Raw genomic sequence first — 20,384 nt, 5'->3', positions numbered from 1 at the left:
TACTTAGAAATATCTACAGCTCAGCAACAGGAAGGAGAGAGAGATTCCAAGATATGTAGCTTTCTAATCTAGAAGAAGACAGTGGCTTTATGACAGCATAGAGTGTATTCAGCACAGAATGGATAATCCATTTTGATTGGAGAGTAGGGTATACAAGAGGGAGTAGTAAACATACAGTTAAAAAATGTAGGTGAGATTGAACATGGAGGAATTGTAAGAAAAGGAGTTTGGACTTTATTTCTTCTGGTAATTTTTTGTCCAATCTTCTCAGACTAGATTAAATGCTCCTATTAAGTACTCACATGAAATCTTTTCTCAAATATATATCATATTTTACTGTTACTGCTTCTTAAATTGTGTAATTTCCCTATTAAATGTATATGTTCTACTGTCCTCTTTTTAAGCACTCAGCAAAGACTCTGGCACATGTAGGTGCTTAATATATATTTGTTAAGTAAATGAATGAATGGGCAATGGGAAGCCATTGGTGGGCTCAGTTGGGGAGGTATGTGATTTAGAAGAGTTAGGGGATGGTGAAATGTAACACACCTGAGCAATAAGATTGGGGAGTCTCCTACCCCCTTACCAGCTGCTGGACTCACCTTGATCAAGCTACTGATAATTATGTTGTCACTTCAAAGAGTGTGGGATCTGAGGGGACAGGAGAAAGCTGCAAGGCATGCTGCTTCTATCCCTTCCACCACTGAGGAATTTTACTGTGCTCCTACCATTACATATTATAGATCATAGGAGAAAACTGAGTCTTACAGGAGTTTGTAGTTTCTGTGAGGCCACACGGGTTTTTGTTTGTTTGTTTTTGTGAGTCACACATAGGAACAAAGCAAACTAGATCCCAAGTTTTCAAAATCTTCTTTCTGTGATGCCTTTCTGTAGCTCTTTAGGGAAATTCGTCTTGTAGGATTATTGAGGATGGGTTTAAGGAGATATCGTAAGCAAGGGGGAGATTGTCTCCATATATGACATGTTGAGAGTCTGTATAAAGGTAGTTATAGTGTGAATGGAAAGAAAGACATGGCTCTGAGAGCTTTTACAAAGAAAGAGCTTATCGTTTTGACATTAGGTTCGATCTAGAAGAGAGGTTTAGGGAGTAAAATGAGTGAAACCGCTCATTCCTGAGCATTCTGATGAATATGAGTCAAGAAGATAACGCTTTGCACCCAATATTCTTACATAACAATAATAAGTATAGAGGACTCTGTTTAACAAAGGGTTTAGCATGGAGACTGTAATAGAAGGGAAAGAAGGACAGGAGAAAAAAGGGAGTTCATGGTGTGAAGAGCGAAGGGTCAGTGAGGGCAGTAGAGAATACTAATTGTTGCCAAATAATTCTCCTCGCTTTTTTAGCATCAGAATTCTGAGTTTTAGCTAAGCTTATTACTTACTACACAGCTAAAAGTTATATTTCCAGACTCCCTTATAGTATATGTGGCCATGTTTAGTATAATGAGATTTTGTGGTAGGCCACTTCTAAATGGTCCGCAATAATTCTCCTCTCAATTGCCTTCTCTTGAGTATGAAACGGACCTTCCAATGCATGGAACGTGACAAAATGAGGGGATGTCATCTCCAAGATTAGGTTACAAAGAGACCCTGGCTTCCATGTTGGGGTGTCCTTTCTCACTCTTTCACTCTAAGGGAAGCCAGTTGCCAGTGACCCATATGGCAAGAAACTGATGTTTCTAGCCAGTAGTCAGTCAGCAAAGACCTAACACCAGCCAATAGCTTCATGAGTGATCTCAGAAGCATAATCTTTCCTAAAAGGAAGTCAGCTTAGCCATCAGGTACCATGAAGCCTGGAACATGACTGTGCTGGCTGGAGTTCCGTCAGCCATCCTGGATCCTGGAGTCAAGAACACCTTTCAGGGATGGCAGAATGATGAATCGGAAGGACCGCGTGGAAGTTTCTGAAGAACTTGTGGAACTCCCTTACTGGTCATGGACTGCTTGCTTCCAGAGTTCTTAAATTAAACTTGTCTAAAATGGCAAGTGCTATTTTGTGTTGTATTATCTGTTAAATTAACCAAATCTAATCCCGACTAATATGATGGACATTCTACCAGTGATACAAAGTATTAGTCAAGCTCTACGAGAACGAACAGTAAAGACAGGGACTTTTGTAGGATGAACAGCAAATGCAGGGATATTTATTGTTAAGGGAAAAAAAAGTGTCACTAACTGCTATTGTCAAGGATGCCCTGAATAACAGTAGCCCAGTGACGAAGTTAAAATATGGGTTCCCAAGTCCCCAGATCAAAACTTTATAGAAGTCCTCTGTCTGAAAATAATGAAACATGTCTGAAATTTAAGAACTTAGTAAGTTCAATATGAACGGTTTGTACACAGTGCCTGGTAATCATTTCAATTCTATTTCAGATAAATCTTTGCTGCTCATCTATTACAGGCACTTAAAATATTATAATTTCAAACATTGTATATTTGTTATTTAAGAAGCTTAGAATAGTTCATTCTAAAAGGTACAAATAAATGCTATATTGGCTTTAATTCTAACAAAAGAAAAAGAATTCTTTTGAGTATTGGCAAATCGGCAAAAGGTCATTATGTCTGTACTCTTACTTTTATCAGGATCCAAAGCAAAAAAAATTAAAACACCACTTCAAATGTGTTACTGGCACTATATCTGTTATTACCAGGAAAATACATTCTTGACATGCATTCCTGATAATTCTATCTGCCAAAGGCAGGGAAAGCAGTAAAGGGAAAATGTTACTTTGGATTTAATCATAGCCTACATACACACATAAAAATGTTGATAACGTAAAATAAGTACTATAACTTTCGAAAAATAAAAATGATATAATCTTTTAGTATAGTTGTATAATCTTTTGTGATGGTCGAGGAGAGGAAATCTGGACATACTCAGCCATGTATCGGATTACATTCTTATTTATGATAACTATTTTTATTGCAAAATAGGTGTTCATTGCAAAGGAATACAGAAAATGTAGAAAATTACAAAGGAGAAAATAGTTTAGTCATCTAGAAATAACACTGTTAACATTTCAATGTACCCTTCTGGCTTTTTAATGCCTGCATTATGTTTCTCTTGTTATATAATTTGTATTATACGTAAAATGTTATATCTTGCTTTTTCCTATTAATGATACATCATAAACATTTCCCCATTTTATTATATGGTCTACTGAGATATTATTTTAATGTCTACATGATATTCTGTAAAAGAAAATACCGATAGTTAATTTTCATTGGCACTATCGTCTAGACAGTATATAATGAGTGCACTGTTAGATTTTCTCATTTAATGCTCATGTCAATCATCTTCTTAAGCACTTTTAGGATCCTCACTGATACTGAGATTTAGAAAAAGTAAATAACTTGCCCCAGGCTCTAAAGTCAGGATTTATTAGATTCATATCTGAATCCAGCTAACTTAAAACTAGACTCTGTGCTCTTAACTACTACAGTATCCTATTTTTCATATTATAGGAATTTATCAAAATTGATTTAATTCAATCTCCTATTGTTTGACTTCTAAAGGGTTTAAATTTTTAGGCTACTACAAATAACGCTGTCATTAACAACTTTGGCCATATACTTTTGTGAATATCCATTATTACTCCCTTAAGATAAAGTTTTGCCAGATGAAAGAGCATGCATAATTCTAAAACATTTGAGATAGTTCAAAATAGATTTGCCAATTTGATAGAAAAAATTCATTTTTCTTTAAATTTATGTTTCTTAGATTACTAATGAGGTAATATTTTTACTGAACAGTTAGATTTATTTTTAAAATACCCAATAATGTTTTAGCATAATTCTACCAGCTTTTAAATTTTTCTTATTGATTTGCAAGAACTCCTTATGTATTAATGATGGTCAAAATATATTATAAATTTTTCAAATTTTATTTTAAAATTTGACCTTAAAATTCCAGTTAAGGTGTCTTCTCATGTATAAGATTTAAAATTTTAGGAAATATATCAATTCTCCTTAATTGTTTTTTCATTTGCTGTTATGTTAAAAAAAAAACTGTGCTCTCTGATTTTAGACCAATATTTAACCCTATTTTTAAGGAAATTTAAAAGGCTTTCTTTTAAGAATTGTGATTATATTTTAGCTAGGTGAATTTCACATATGTTTAAGTATATGACCTGCAAATTAAATTATATACAACAGCATAGGTGAGAAGAGTATTGAGTTATATGTTACGACCTCATCACACCTTTGACTTTTTATTAATGGTTGGTAAATCATAGGGTTACAATGTTGTTTAGAGAGAAGTCATTTTCACATCTTTCATTTGCTTCTGAGAAACAATATGATATATCCCTGGGAGGATTGCCTGTAAAGCAGTTCTAACTTGGTGAAGTTTAGAGTGGATGACAACGGATGACCATTCTCTTTAGCAAAATCTCTTGCTTCATCTATTGGAACTCCCATGAGAGGAAGTAAATAATTCTTGTTCCTCACAAGAATTAAGATGTTTCTATTGTCATGCCAGCAAATGAGTGCTACTGGGAACTGTGTTTCATTGGTAGGACCAGGGAGAATTGCTGCAATAAAAATTAAATAGTCAAGCTTTCTGAAGTTTAATTTTTTAATACATTTGAAATTTGTTTTGGTGTATGGTATAAAATGGAAATCTAACCTTGTGCTAATCTTCTTAACAAGTAATTATCACAAGGATTTGAAATGTTACTTTTTCATAGATAAATTTATATGTTTATGTACATACGCATATATGTATATATACATATATAGCACACATTTATATTTCTGACTTTTAATTCCCTTATTTTCTTCTATTGATAAGTTTCTTTAGTCTTATGCCACTCTCATATTGGTTTCATTATTACAGTTTTAAAGCATATTTTAATATTAGGTAGTAGTGATCCAAATCACCTTTTTTGCCAGTGATCAATTTATTATATCTTAGCTCCAAATTCACTCTTCATTGAAAGCTCTGGGAAACTGGAAGTAGATCCTTTAACTATTTTCCTTAGCCACCTGGCATGATGTTAATCTTCATCAGCGGAGAGCACTAAAGAGATATTGCAAGAGGAAAAAGGCCTTTGTTCTCAGTTCTGGAGGCTTATTTGACAGACTCTGCAGCAGGTGAGGACCATTTAGGGCCTAGCTCCTGTGCTGCACGTTAGTCTGAAGTACCCAGCAGACAACAGATTCCCCCGGTATTCCCTTTTTCATATAACCAGTTCTGTAGTAAAATGTTTTCAGCGAGACACCTACCAGTGAACAGCTTCCCCCTGCACTCCAGAATGCAAATTTCAAGCAAGATCCACCTGTGCACAGTTCTTTGCCATTCAGTGAGCCACACCTGTATTTTCAACAAGGTCTAGATCTCAGCCCTTGGGAGAGGCTTTTCCTTCTAGCAGCCCTTAATCTATGGCTGCTAAGTATTTATGCTATTCTTATATTCTTTAGCTCTTTTTTTCTCACTAGCTAACTTCTCATTATTTAAATCCCCTTTTATAATTAATATTCTTAATATTAAACTTCCCCTGTTTGAAATTTGTTTTGTTTCTATCTCCTGATTTTTCCAGATGAGCTTTAAGTATGTGTAATTCAAGAAAAATCTTTAAAAATTTCCCATTAGAATTAATTACATTAATTACATGTAATGTAATTACACAGAATTACATTAATCCTAAATTAATTAGATTAATTTGTGAATATTCACATATTTTCAATATTGAATGTTTCCTTCTAGAAAAATGTTTTCTCCTTCATGCTCTTCAGAAGAAAAGTCACTTTTTAGGCTCTACAAATTTCTCAATTTCTAGGTATATTTGTTGGCCATTATTATGAATGTGATCTTTTCCCTTTTTATTTTCTATCTGGCTCAGAGGTAATGATTAACTTATCTCCTGCAATTTGGCTCCCAGGTAATTGGTTTTCTGCAGAACTCTACAGATCTCAGATAAAGTCAAGTGTTAAAGTGACAATTCTGGCATAATATTGAGATGGCGGATCAAGCCACTGGTCATATAAGCTACAAATGCAAGACTTAAATTCTTGTCTCTGTTCTAGGTACTAGGATTGCATAATAAATTATCCCAATGTGTAGTGCCATAAAGCGATCATTTATTACATTCAGGGACCAGGAATTTGGACAAGACACAGTGAGTACAGCTTCTCTCTGCTTCTTGATGTCTGGAGCTCAACTGGAAGACAAGAAGTTGGGGACTGAAATTATCTGAAGGCTTGTTAACTCACATGTCTGGTCCTCCTCCACATTGACTTCTTCATGTGAGCCCTCCATGTAGGCTAGTTTGGGTTTCCTCTCAGCATAAAGAAGTGACTGGTTTCCCCAATGTGAACCTCCCAAAAAGAAAGTACCAGTTGGAAACTGTGTCCTATTGTTGAACTAGCTTTGGTAGTCACATAACATCACTTCCTCTGTATTCTATTGGTCACAGAGGTCACAGGCACACTGTAGTTCAAAAAGAGGCTAAATAGACTCTACTCTTGATGGAATACGGCAAGGATCTAGGAGAATACATGGGATTAGAAATATTGCTGTGACTATTTTTGAATAATAGCATCTGCTACAGTCCTCAAATAATGTCAGAGGAAGGGCTGGTGCTTCCCAAATTGTCAATGCTGAGGTGGCGGTGCAGTCATGAAGGACAAGTTTCTGTCATAGTCTTGGTCATGCTTGGTGAGAGACTGGTGTCTCCCCAGTTTAAGCGAATTATATGTCCTATATCTCTATGGCAGGATCCTTCTCCTAGTGCCTGACACCTGGTCCTACTATATCTCTATGTGCTTTTTCAGAATTTGAAGGGCAATGTTAAACATACATTATGTACTGCTTCAGTTTCCTTAATAAATGTCGCAGAGGCCGATTGGTGTGCACTCTGGCAATTGGCCTTTATTTGTTCGAAGATGAATTTTGCTGGTGTATAAAAAACTAATTTTTATTTATGTATAGTCACATTGCTAAATTTTTTTATTGCTTTTAAAATATTTTTAGTGGATTCTCTCGAGTTTTGATTGGTAACAGAGTCTCCAAATAATGATAGTTTTGCTTTTGCTTTCTGTTGTCTTACATTGGCCAATATTTCAGGAAAATGATAAATAAGAATATTGATTGAGAAAGCCTTTGTCTTTTCATTACTTTAGAATAAGAAAGCTCTGTGTTTAGTGATTGAACATATTAGTAGTGGGTTTGACATAGGCTTTTTAGTTATAATTTTAAAGAATCACCTTCCTAGTCCTCATTTACTAAGAGTTTTTTTTTAATAAAACTAGAGTGAAAGTTTTCTGTTTAGCATTTGTGGAGATTATTTTTCATCTTTAATTATTTGGGTAGATGCTTTATATTAGTAGATTTCTTTACATTAAAACATGCTTGGAATAAGATATATTTGGTCAGGGTACAATTTCTAGTGTTAAATTCAATAAGCTATTAATATTCCTTTGCATATAGGTTTTGCAGTATTCTGTTTATTTTTATAAACTGTTTTCATTGCCATTTTTTCCTAAATAGTTTGTAATAATATTTTTTCTTTGCTCCAAAATTAATTTGGCAAAGTTTTTAAAAAATTATTATTGCTTTTTCCAAATGGTCAAGATTATTTGAAATTCTGTTATTATGACTTAGATATTAAGAAAATATGTTTTTTAAAAAAGATATATATTATTTTAGAGTGTGTTAGATTGGGCTATGTTTACTGAGTTAACAAATTAACTCCCAGATCTCAATGGTTTTATGTAACAAATATTTACATTTGGTTACACTACATGTTGAATGGCAGCTTGGTAGGGAATTCTGCTCCAAGAATTGAGAACAAGGGAATGGCTACCATCTCTTGGTGCTGCTTTCTCAACTGTGATTTCAGCCTTCCCTATAACAGGAAAGAGAATGAATGCAGACCTTGCTCTTTCTTTTAAAATCATTGACCTAAAAGCAACACACATCACTTTTAGAATTATTTTCTCACCTGAAACAACCAAACAAATGGACAAAATATTTAAGACTCTGGTTTCAAGAAATTGGACATCAGGCAACTAAAAACAGTGAAAGATGAGTAAAATAAGAGGCAAGCCCTACGATTGTTCCAGATTGCTGCCTTGAGAGTCTCTCCAGGCTTCAGTTCAAGGATGGGGAACCACAGTCAAGTCCAAATTGAGGAGACAGAGGTGAGGATTTGAGAGACTTCAGGTGGCTAGAGTTCATAAGACAATAAGACACAGGAGAAGTTTGCATAGAAACTGGACTCTAGAAGTCTGCAGACAGTCCCTCTCCTCCACCCCACCCCCACTTTCATTATTTAGCAGAGTGCTGATCAGCACACACATCTGAGGAAACTGCCTGAGGCTGAGGGAAGAACCACTTGAAAAAATTAGAGGTAATGGTGCCTCGCACCAATATAAGGCTGGGAAGAGTGCCTGTTTCCATCAGCCCGACTGGAAAACCTCATCATTCATTGGTAAGAGTGCTCAGAAGAGTTTCTTCCATAGTGAGAAATAATTAGCCCTAGGTTAAATGCAGCTTTGGGGTTGCCTAATAAATCTTAAAAATAAGACCCAGAGGATTAAACTTTTTTCAAGTAATATTAATCATGATATAAAAATATCCAACTCCCAACAAGGTAAAATTCACTATCTGGCATCCAATCAATAATTACCAGACATGAAAAAGCAGAAAATATGACCCATGAGGAGGAGAAAAATCAATTAATTGAAACTGACCCAGAACTGACATGGATGTTAGAATTAACATACAAGGACATTGAAAGAGTTATTTTAACTATATTCCATGAGTTTAAAAAGTTAAGTAAAAGATGTATTTTTAAAAAACACCCAAATAAAATTTCTAGACATAAGAACTATAATGCCTGAGGTGAAAAATCTACTGGATGGTATCAATGGTAGATAAGACACAATAGAAGAAAAGGTTAGTGATTTTTAAAACATAAAGCAATAGAAATTAAAATGAAGCATAGAGAAAAAACTCTTTAAATAAATATGGTAATAACGAGCTGTGAGACAACTTCAAGCAGCCTAATAATATACTTGGTCACTAGTGTCTCCAAAGAAGTGAGAGATGGAGAATAGAAAAATATTTGAAAAAATAGTGGTCAAAAAATTTCCAAACTGACAAAGATTATAACCTCACAAATCCAAAAAGCTAAATTAACCCTAAGCACAGAAAACAGAAAGGTAACTGTACCTTGGCACATTCTAATTAATTTGCTCAAAACCAGTGATAAAATCTTAAAAGCAATCTAAGGAAGAAAACACATTAAGTACGGACACAAAGATAAAGAAGAGAGATTTCTCATAATATATGTGAAAAGACAGTAAACAAAGATTATTAAAGTAAACAGAAAAGCTTTCAACTTAGAACTTCATACTCAGTAAAAATATATTTCCATAATTAAGGTAACAACTTTTTCAAACACACAAAAACTCAGAGCAGATTAGCTTTTCTTTTCCAGCAGACCTGCACTGTAAGAAATATTTTAAAGTCCTTCAAGGAGAAAGAAAATTCTGGACAGAAACATGGATTTACACAAAGGAATACAGAATACTGGAAATGGTTAATTATTCTCATGGACACAAACTGCTGTAACAGTTCCTTGCATCATATTCAGAAAAGATAAAATCCAACCAAAGCGAAGGGGTCCATCTTTTCCAGCATGATTCTTTAAACACAGGAATCATTTTCCAGAAGCTTCCCTATACATACTCATAGACTTTCCCTTAAATCAAACTGACCAGAACTGCCAAAAGAGGGCTACCATGGTTGGTTTAAATTTAGGATTTACTCCAGAGTCAAGTTAAGTGGGAGAGGAATGGAGGAATGAACAACTGAATTAAATTGGAAGTCTGCCATAAGAAAAAAAGGAAAGTGGTTGGTAGATAGACAACTAATATTGTCTGCTATTGAGACAATGAGATATATATATATATAAAATGTCTAGTTCAGGATCTCATGTGTGGACAAGTGATTAAGTTATTTATACATATAAAAATATTTCTGATAATTGAATCATGGTATAAACACAGGTTTGAAATCCATATTTTAATATATTGTGAACATTAAAATTTTTCTACATTTTACATTTAATAGGTTTATGGAATTCCACAAAATGGATGTACCATTACTCATTTAACCTAACTCATAATCCCTGCTGTTAACAGTTGGGTTGCTTTAAATTATTAACAGCCCTATGATAAATATCCTTCTAGACATGAGTCTGTGCCCATAATTGATTATTTCCTTAAGATAAATTATTTGAAAGGGAAGGACCAGATCAAAGGTGCACATCGGATACTGTCTTTAGCAGGATTTTACAAGTTTATTTTCTCAGCACTAGACTAGGGTAGTTTCCATATCCCCTCATTCTTACCCATATTAGCCTTGGAACTTCTCCAACTGATAGGGAAAATGTGTCTTTTCTTTTATTTGAATTCTTTTGACAGTTAGGTAACAGTTAGGTAAATCATGTATTCCTGTATTTTCCCCCCATTTGTATTTCTCTTTTTGCCTTCTAAGCAAAATGGCATTTTAATACAAACAAAATATGAAAGGGAGAACACATAATTTAAGATATGTACCAAATTATGATATTATCAGAAAGATAAATGGCCAGGAAGAATTGAAACTTATAAAAAACAATAAAAGCTTTTCTTATTAGATTTAGCTTGAAGAGAAGAATAAGAATATATTGATTTTACTTTATATTCTCTGTGATGGAGATTGATGGCCCAACCAGCAAAGTAGATAAGATATTGGTGGGAAAGAATTGAAATCCTACCTAGATTAAGAGTTATCAGAGAGAGCTTACTTTCAAGTGAGTTTACCTTCTGGAACCCATTGAATTAATTGTCAGAGTACCAGTCCCATGAATTAGATTGCTAATCTTCAAGGAATCTTGCAGAATAGGGGAGTTCCTGGATACCTGGAAAATGGTAAATGTTGCATTGTTTTACAGAAGGAAAAAAAAAAGAGTAGCATTTGCATTATATACTGGTAGTAAAGCATATATGCAGAGTCCCATCTGATTAAATGAGCAACCCCAAATGTTAGTCTTAGGTGAAGTACTACAGGACTCAGTCTTCAATTTATCCTGTTCAAAATATGGATTACAAGCTAACATAGTGAAATTGAATGAGAACATGTGCTAATGGAAATAAGTCATCTAAATAATATAAATTTCTTATGTATAAGATGGGGGAGAGAAGCGTAAACTACAATATACCTTAGAAAAATTTGTTTTTTTAATTTTGTTTAAGTCTAATATGGCAGGGATTATTTAAACAGCAAGGAAAATTATTTTAAAAATCTATCATTGAGCTACAGAAAAACAATTCTGCTTTAGAATGGGAAAGGGACTTTAAGATTATCTTGTCTAAGCCTTCATTTTATAGTTGTCAAAACAGAGGTAAAGTGCCTTTTCCAGCTTCTCAACAAGTTAGCTGCATAATTTAATTCTGCATCATTTGTCATTGGCGCTCTCTCTCCCTGTCTTGATTACCCTCTCTCATGATCCACTTTTCAGGAAAGGTTGAGGTTTCTTCTGCTGAATGTAATGGGTCTCTTCAGAGGAAAAATATTGAAAATGCCTTAGACCGAAACACGGATTTCCATTCCGGATTTCCATTTGGTTTTAGAATTTCTGTAAACAAGACCTAAATCAACAATTGGCCCAGCCATTCTGACAGTTGGTATCCTTTGATCCCACACTTATGACATACTTAGCTCTTTCCAAGGAGAAAGAATCTTGCCCTGCAAACATCATTCCTGCCTCATGCAGAAAATGTGTTCTTCTGTGCAGATGGACTTCTCATCTGCCTCTCTGACTTCAGGTGCAATAACTCTGCCATCACTCATTGCGCTGCAATGACTCTGGCAGATGACAATGTTCTCTTCCTCCAACACATGAAGCCATCTTGGAAAATCTTTCTTCACATGTGCTGCTCCCTTTCTTGAAAGCTCTGTGGCCTCCCCAGAGGAGCCTACCTTGATGATCCATTCTAAACTACCTACCTTGATGATCCATTCTAAACTACCTACTCACCTTCCTGGCTCCTTTCCATCCCTTTTTTTTTTTTTTTTTTACCATAGCATTTATCATCATTTGAAATTGTATTTTTTCTCCAATATATTTATGCATGTATTATTTGTCCTACCACATATTCTAAGAAGGAAGCTTCACCAGAACAGGGCTTTCAAACAGTTTTGTTCACTACTGGATCTGTAGTGCCTACGAGTAGTTGGCTCATAAAAAGATTTCAATAAATATTTGATAAATGGATGAATGAAGTCTCCACTTAGACTCCCTGTCCTACTTCATAAGTGGGAATCATAATATTCATCTTTATTTGGGCCTCATATTTATGTGCATAGAGGCACGTATCAGAATCAGGCAGAGTGGAAAGATTCCTCTTATTAAACTAGTTACTATTAAACTACTATATACCTTTGTACTTGAAATAAAAGAATTTCAGTTCGCAGAACTTCAAGGATGATAGATGATAGAAAATAAACTGAAACTCAGAAAAGTAAAGTGACTAGCTCCAAGTGACACCAGTACTTCTGGGTAAAGTGTAGATATAATCTAGGCCTCCTGACTCCTAATATCATGTTTTTCCTATTGAACAATACTTCCTCTATAAACTATAAGACTACCTGTAAAGTAATAAGGAGAGTGGGAAAGTGTTTGGAAAGGATGATGAATGATGGAAGAAAGTCAGAAAAAAAAATTGATTAGCAATGTCTGCCATAGGTACAGAATCAGGAAGAGGTAATACATACTACCTCTGATCTAGATGGCGGGAAGAATATCCAACAGTTTATACTATGATAAACCAGTAAACCCTAACGGAGCATAGCTATTTCAATAATAAAGAGTATGAGATGGAGCTTTTTCTCAGAAAAGAGCCATAAGCCATAAGCCGTAAGCAAAGCTATTCTGTATAAGAAGCTCTGAGGGGTTTTGTGGATGCCCATTATTGAAGTAATCAAATCAATTTTCTATGCTCATGGAAGATCTCCTCTTAGGAGAAATGTAATGCATTTAATAATAACATAAGAAGCAATGATTTTTTTCACAACTGTCACAGAAAATTCTATCTTTTGTATATGTGTCAGGGTTATGAAACTAGAGATAAGTTTGGATATAGAACTGAATTCATTCGACATGACTTGTGTAGAGAGAATGATATTAGATAAGATAGATATATGTACTCTCTAAAATAACATTATCTTCTAAAATTATTATTTCCAAATATCTGAGACTATGCTCAAAAAAGTAAAATTCTCATGACTTGCATTTTTTGGCAGGGCTTTCTTAAATTCATAAATGATTAAACATGGAATCTTTCTGATAAGATTGTGTAAAGATGCAGACTGAATTTCTGCTTATGCCATATCTTCATTAGCTCTGGAGAGGTTCGATTAGTGGATTGGTGGATTTCAATGTATTATATCTTTGCCACATTATTTTGGACAGAAACTAAGGATGAAATACTATATTATTCAATAAAACAGCTTAGTCCTCTCACATATCATACGTGTAGGTGTAGGTTAAACTGGGGATTAAGTAGGCATATAGATTTGAAGGAAACTCTTGATTTTTCTCTGCATTACCTTTTCTGAAAGAAGTGTCTTGCCATGTTCAAAAACCAACAAGACTTGGGATTTTAAGCCTTTGTTAACAATGTGACCCTGAAATAATGACTTAAATGTTAAGAATTTGTTTCCTCATATATAAGTTGGTGATAATGATATTACCCTGCCTCTATCAGAGGGTCTTTATGAGGATCAAAGGAGATAATGTCCATGAAAGTGCCTCATAAACTATAAAGTACCATATAACTGCATTTATGTATGGTGGAAAGAGCTGGCTGGGTATACCAGGGACAAGGTTAGGAACTCAGAGGTAAAAGGCAATATAATTGACAGGAAGCTCTGTGTGTGTGTGTGTGTGTGTGTGTGTGTGTGTGTGTGTGTGTGTGTGTATTCAACTCTGTTTCTCAAAGAACTAGAAGTCAGTCATCCCTGTAACGGTGATCATACCTGGGACCAAAATTTTGGTTTCTAATATCATTTTCAACTAAAATGAAGAAGGACTGATTTCAGAGCTAGGGTAGGCAAAATGAATGTGAGTCTAGTACATCTTGTATGAGAGGGTAGGGAAAGGCTCAAAAATTATGGATCATGGCAAAAGAACACGGAAGCAGCTTGTCCAAATCCATAGAAATTTAACATCAAAATAATAAATAATGACAATAAATATTAATCATTAAAAACCATGAGTTTATACTGATAATAGATAGACAAATGGGGAAGAAGAAAAGAAAAATGCTACAAAGTCAATTATGGAGAAAATTGGTGAAATAAGAATATGAACTACAGACTAAATTAAATCATTGTATTCATGTTAAATTTCTAGAATTTGATAACTGTTCTGTGGCTTCTATAAGAATATATTTTCTTAGAAAAAGCACACTGGAGTATTGAGGGATAAAAGGACACACTGTATATAACCTATACTCTTATAGTTCAGAAATATATATAATAATATATATCTGAAAGAGTCTGAAGTCTTTTATTAGACAAACATAGAAAATGGATTTGCCTCCTGGTTTTACCCCTTATTAGCTATTTTAATGTTTTCTCTTTCTATTTCTTCTTTTGCACCCAAAGTACAAAGGGCAGGTGAATTGGAGGCATAAGAGGTATAGAGAGGCTATATAATGGAAATGTTATCATTATGTAAACTTTTTATTTAAAGTAAATGCCCTTGCCTGTGTAGAAGCATTCATAAAGTATACCCCTAATAAGTGTATAACTTGATGAACTGTCACGAAGCAAACCCACCTATGTATCATCACAGCATCAATATCAAAAAATAGAAAATTACATTACCAAGCCCCAGAAGCCATTCTCTTATTCCCTTCTAGTTACTATCCCACCTGAATAACTACCATACTGACTTCTAAGAGCATAGCTTAGTGCTGTTATTGAACTTTATATAAACCATCAGCTTCACTCTCGCCACATTATGTTCATTAGTTTCATGTTGTGTGCATTTGTAGTTCATTTATTTTCATTACTGTATAGATTTCTATTTATGAACAAACCACAATTCTTTCATTTTGCTGCTGATGATATTTGGGTTGTTTCCAATTTCAGACTATTATAAATAATGTGACTAAGGACCTTCTCGGATATGCCTTTTATAAATATGTATTTATTTTGGTCATTCATTTAGGAGTGAAACTACTGAGTCATAGTATGTACGTGTATATATACGTGTATGTGTGTGTGTAGCAGTTTTTCAGTTTTACTAGATGCTGCCAAACAGCTTTCCAAAGCAGCTGAACCGATTTATATTCTTCAGTAGTGTATGAGAATTTCAGTTGTTTACGGCTTTGATAATGCTTGGTATTCCCTGTGTTTATTTTTGCCATTTCAGGGGGCATATTGGTTTTCTATAGCTGCATAACAAATTAAAACAAACTTAGCAGCTTAAAACAACAGAAATGTATTATTTCATTGATTCTGTGCTTTAGAAGTACAGCTTCACAGTACTCTGCTCAGAATCTCACAAGGTTGCAATCAAGATGTTGTCAGCTGGGCTATATTCTCATCTAGAGGCTCGACTGGGCCAGAATCTACTTCCAGTGCATTCAGGTTGTTGACAGAATTCATATTCTTCCTATTGTATGCCTGAGACCCCTAACTTTTTGCTGGCTGTTGGCTGGAGGCTTCTCCACATCCTAGAAACGGGCCACAGTTCTAACTTGGCTATTTCATCAAGCTTACTACATTATCTCCAGTATGCTAACATAGAGTCTTATATAACATGCAGTAATAATAGGGGTGATATCCCACTCATCTTTGCCATATCCTGTCAGAAACATGTCACAAGTCCTGGTGTAGTCTAGGGGAAGGGGTTACACAAAGATGTAAACTCTAGAAGGTGGGAGGTGGGGGTCATTGGGTTTCATCTTACAGTCTGTTTAGCAGAGTGAGTATATCATGGTATTGATCAATTTCTGTTGGAGACAATTTTCTCTTTAGAACTAATAGAATAAGGAAATGTTTACTTAGAAATTTGTTCAGAAATATTCCAAATTATTATTTCTCTCCATCTTGCTTTGCCTGTCTGGACATGGGCTCAAAGTATTTACTTTAGCTTTCATGTCCTAGATAAAGCCTCGCTTATATATCAGTTTGACATTCTGCCACCTCAAGTATCCATGCTATTCCACTTGGACACAAAGGACAGAGACCTGAGTCATATCCTGAGATGCTCTGGAGATTTTATATACATTGCCGAAACATAAAAAAAAAAAATCTTATTCAGTTGCCTAGAAATGTGACTTGGCCTCTTCTTTCTTGCTTACTTTCTTTAAACAGCATGAAACATCACTCTGCACTATTAAGCAGTAGAAATTTCACCCTAGGGGAGACAGCATTTCTGGAGTGAATGCTGTGATCTCCGATATTTGTTTATCACGTCTCTTAACTTCATAGAGTGGTTGGAACCTTCCCCAGGAGGAAGGTACTGAGTAACTATCAAATATCATTATGGTTAAAGTGCTTGCTGAATCATATATTGTGTTGGAATTGTCACCGTTGACCACAAAGAAAAAAAAGGTAAGCATTACTCTTTCAAAATTAAGAATTTATAAAGTCACTCCGCTAGATAAGAACTGAATTTTCAAATGTTTTGTTCACTGTAGAGAACACTGTCACAGATTAAATAACACTACCACCTGCAATAATACACAATAGAGAGATTTTGAATGAAGATTTGAAAACATAATTGAATGAGCCTAAGGATGCAATACTTTTCTAAATCCAGAAAACATAAAAGCTTATCTAATTTAGAATTTTTTTTTACCCTTAATGATCTTTTAATCTTTTGGAAACCTATTAACAGAAATATATAGAAGAAAGTGGACATCTTAGGAAATAAATCTCCCAGAGAATGATTGCATCTAATGCAGAAAATATTACAGTGAGTAATTCCACTGAGAGCTGTCTTTGAGTCATCTTTATAATAAGACTAAAGAGAAATTTATTCAAATTTGAATTCCCTTGCAAGGAAGTAGAAAATGTATGCCAAAATATTCAGAATTGTGAAAGAAACACCTGAGAAATTTTCTTATACTGAATAAAGTTCAACTATCCTGAGTAGTGAATTTGAATTTCTGCTGAATAGGAATTTTTTATTCTGTAAACCTGATTTTATTAGTAAAATCACAGGCAACTGTTTATCCATGCAACAAACTGAAAGGATGGCATGAATGATGATCGAGTTCTATTATATTTATTAAAAAACCCAAGTAGCGAATCCATTCTAGATCACACATTTTTGGCATTTTACTTTTTTTTTACCTTTTTGGGAAAAAGGTCATTGGAAATAATTTTTATGTTTACATTTATTCTGTTTTGCTGGATATGTCAAAAGCTAAAAATTTCCTTTGAAATAACACTCTTAAACAAGACTACAGTAATAGAGCAAAGAATTTTTAATTAACTGCAAAAAAGTCATATTTCTGGAGAATAAGATGAATACCAAAAAAAAAAAAAACAAATTTATATCTCTCTTCTAAAATAATGGAAATTTTTTATTAACCCGGTATTGCATACTAAGAGCTCTGTCATTAGTATATAGTGTCAGAAAATGAGTCCTGAGAATTTAAATCCTCTCATTTTCTAGTTGAAGGCAAACTAATGTTGTAGACAACCCAATATGCCAGGGTTATATATTTTAAATACATTTACATACATTTATTTATAAATATATTTGTATACTTATGTATGTATTATTTATATTATATAGTATATCTTATATATGCTATCAGATATTATTTATATGTTATATATTTGCTTTATATATTATTTATATAAAATATATTTTATACGTATTCTCATTTAATCTTCTCAAGGATTTTTCAAGATAAATATTATCTCCATTTGTTAAATAAAGATACCAAAGCTTGCAAAATCCTAGAGTCACACGACCAATCAGTGATAGAGTTCAAACCCCTCTGTGCATGATTCTAAAGTGCAGTGTGGTCTGCTGCTCTGAAGCCCGTTCTCCTTTTGGGTGTGCGAGGGGAGTCCTTTCGGAGGTAATGTTTGTCCTGACCCTGGGGCCCATCATCTTATTACTAGAAGGTCCTGTGATCGGTTTAAACCAATGAGTATACATTCCAACATTGTTACCAAAGTGCACTCAGGGTGAGCTCCTGTTCACAAGGTCCTTGAGGCTGGACTATGCCAGAAGGGAAATGCCAACCCGGCTTAGAGCATGTTCTTCCATTCACCTCCATTTTTGCTTACCCTGTTTAAACATGGCAGATACGAGGTGTGAGGTAATGGAAACTATGTCTTGGTGTCTGCCGTAGGTTCTTGACACACAACTCCTGAAACCCTCATAATGTCCTAAGTGATAAGAGCACTAGGAGTATCTTTTGTTCTAACTGGTTTTGAGCCTGGTTCCTGACACAGATGATCCTGAAACCCTTGTAATTTCCTGGGTAATAGAAGTGTCTTTTGTTCTAATGAGATGACTCTGGGTAGGCTCCTGGATAATGGCTGGTTATAAGAAATACCGAGCCATGATTATAAACTTGGAATTTCCAGCCCTTCCCTTCTTCCCCCTACTCTTGAGAAGGGAGAAAGGCTGAAAATGAAGTTAGTGATTGATCATGCCTATATGAGGAAGCCTCCATAAAATCTCCAAAGTATGGGGTTTGGAGAGCTTCCAGGTGAGTAAACACATGTACACCAGGAGGGGGATGCACCCCAACTCCATGAGGTTAGAAGCTCCTGTGCTTGGGACCCTCCCAGACCTTGCCATAGGTATGTCTTCATTTGGCTGTTTATCTGTATTTTTATCATATTTTTTAATAAACTGGCAAATGTAAATGTTTCCCTGAGTTCTGTGAGTGCTCTAACAAATTAATTGAACCTGAAGAAGGGCATTGGAATCTCCAACCTATAGCCAATCAGTCAGAAGCACAACTTAAGCTTGAGACTGGCTTCTGAAGAGGGATGGGGGGCAGTCCTGCGGGAATGAGCACTTAACCTGTGGGACCTGTACGTTATCTCAGCAGATAGAGTCAAAACTGAGTTAAATTGTAGGATATCCAGTTTGTGTCAGAGACTTGCTTGTTGCTATGAGGAAAACCCTCCACACATTTGGTGACCGAAAGTGTCAAAAGTGAAGTGTTTTGTGCAAAAAGTAAGAGAGACACAGGATAAATAAACATAGGGAAGAACTGGGTCTTTCCCTACATGAAAGATGGAAATTAGGTTTTTCGTTTATATCGACTCTCACTAACCCTAAGAAGGATGTCATCACTTGGCCAGCCTCTCCCAACGCTTTCTCTTCTCCTTTCTATTTCTTCTAGAACCAATGCATGGAATTCAAGTAAGAGAGATGCTAAAATTTTAAAATATTTTTTTTTACATCTTTGGTTTTTAACAGTTTGATTACGATGTGCCAAGATGTAGTTTTGTTTATATTTATATTGCTTTGTGTTCACTGAGAATCTTGAGTCCGCAGATCATTATTTATCTTATTTTTAAATTTTATTTATTATTATTATTATTTTTTTAAGGCGAGGCAACCTTTGGTTGACCTCACAGATTGCAAAGATCTTGTCAGCTTACAAATCCTTTATTTTTAAAAAATTTTTGCTCTTACATCGCCTGGTCTTCCTAGGTGGTCTCCCATCCAAGTACTAACCAGGTCCAACCCTGCTTAGCTTCTGAGATCAGACAGGATTGGGCTTGTTCAGGATAGCATGGCTATAGACTCTCAATATTTATTTTAAGCCAGTTTCAGAAATGGCACAATTATTTCTTCAAATATTACTATGGTCACATTCTTTCTCTTTCCTTCTTGTAGGACTCCGAACATGTGCATGTTAGGTCTTCTGGCCTAGTCTGACATATCTCATATATTCTCTTTTTAATTTTTTTTTTTTTTATAAAATGCTCCTTTTCTTTATTTTGGATGTATTCTATTGAAGTGCCTTTCTGAATTTACCAACTTTTTCTTTTGCTGTATACAACATATTAAAAAACTAATGAGCAACTTTATTGAACTATAATTTACATACCATAAAATTTGCTCATTTAAAGTGACATCAGCTAGGGAGTGAATGTACAGGCATACCTTGTTTTATTGTGCTGCATTTTATTGCTCTTCACAGGTGTTGCATTTTTTACAAACTGATGACAAGACCCTTCACCAGCAAAAAGATTACAACTCACTTTAATGCAGAGGTCTGGAACCAAAGCCATGATACTTCTGACACGTGCCTATAGTTTGAGAAGAGGGTCAAGGACCAAGCCATGTTAATAGACACAGCTGGAAAGGCTG

General features: G+C 34.8%; 1 pseudogene; it reads right to left on the bottom strand.

Annotated features, from left to right (window-relative positions):
- Positions 1–19,696: 19,696 nt before the first annotated feature.
- LOC118614297 lies at positions 19,697–19,815 on the bottom strand (annotated as a pseudogene).
- Positions 19,816–20,384: the final 569 nt, after the last annotated feature.

Source organism: Rousettus aegyptiacus, unplaced genomic scaffold, assembly GCF_014176215.1.
Source record: "Rousettus aegyptiacus isolate mRouAeg1 unplaced genomic scaffold, mRouAeg1.p scaffold_m13_p_2, whole genome shotgun sequence".
In the NCBI taxonomy this organism is placed as follows: Eukaryota; Metazoa; Chordata; class Mammalia; order Chiroptera; family Pteropodidae; genus Rousettus; species Rousettus aegyptiacus.
Note: the sequence above shows the minus strand (reverse complement) of the source record. Positions and strands in the feature narration are given on the sequence as shown.